Source organism: Meleagris gallopavo, unplaced genomic scaffold, assembly GCF_000146605.3.
Source record: "Meleagris gallopavo isolate NT-WF06-2002-E0010 breed Aviagen turkey brand Nicholas breeding stock unplaced genomic scaffold, Turkey_5.1 ChrUn_random_7180001860823, whole genome shotgun sequence".
NCBI classification, from domain to species: Eukaryota; Metazoa; Chordata; class Aves; order Galliformes; family Phasianidae; genus Meleagris; species Meleagris gallopavo.
In genome coordinates this window covers 1-569 of record NW_011126524.1, presented here as the reverse complement: position 1 = coordinate 569, position 569 = coordinate 1, and the positions used below count along the sequence as shown (strand labels likewise).

Here is a 569-nt window from a genome sequence, read left to right as displayed (position 1 = left end):
CATAGGTGGTGGCCCCATAGGTGGTGGCCATATAAAGGCTGATCCCACAGCAGTTGACCCCTATAGAGGTTGATCCCGTAAAGAGTGACCCCGTAGGTGGTTGTTGGCGGCCCCATAGGTGGTGGCCACATAAAGGCTGATCCCACAGAGGTTGACCCCGTAAAGGCTGATCCCACAGAGGTTGACCCCTATAGAGGTTGATCCCGTAAAGAGTGACTCCATAGGTGGTTGTTGGCGGCCCCATAGGTGGCGGCCCCATAGGTGATGGCCACATAAAGGCTGATCCCACAGAGGTTGACCTCATAAAGGCTGATCCCACAGAGGTTGACCCCATAAAGGCTGATCCCACACAGGTTGACCCCTATAGAGGTTGATCCCGTAAAGAGTGACCCTGTAGGTGGTTGTTGGCGGCCCCATAGGTGGCGGCCCCATAAAGGCTGATCCCACAGAGGTTGACCCCTATAGAGGTTGATCCCGTAAAGAGTGACCCCGTAGGTGGTTGTTGGAGGCCCCATAGGTGATGGCCACATAAAGGCTGATCCCACAGAGGTTGACCCCGTAAAGGCTGA

General features: G+C 55.4%; 1 long non-coding RNA gene across 1 annotated transcript; it reads left to right on the top strand.

Moving 5' to 3' along the window:
• Positions 1 to 6: 6 nt before the first annotated feature.
• LOC109364474 lies at positions 7 to 569 on the top strand. Its single transcript, XR_002110410.2, has 3 exons — positions 7 to 293; positions 354 to 419; positions 518 to 569. It is a non-coding gene; the product is annotated as an uncharacterized LOC109364474 (long non-coding RNA).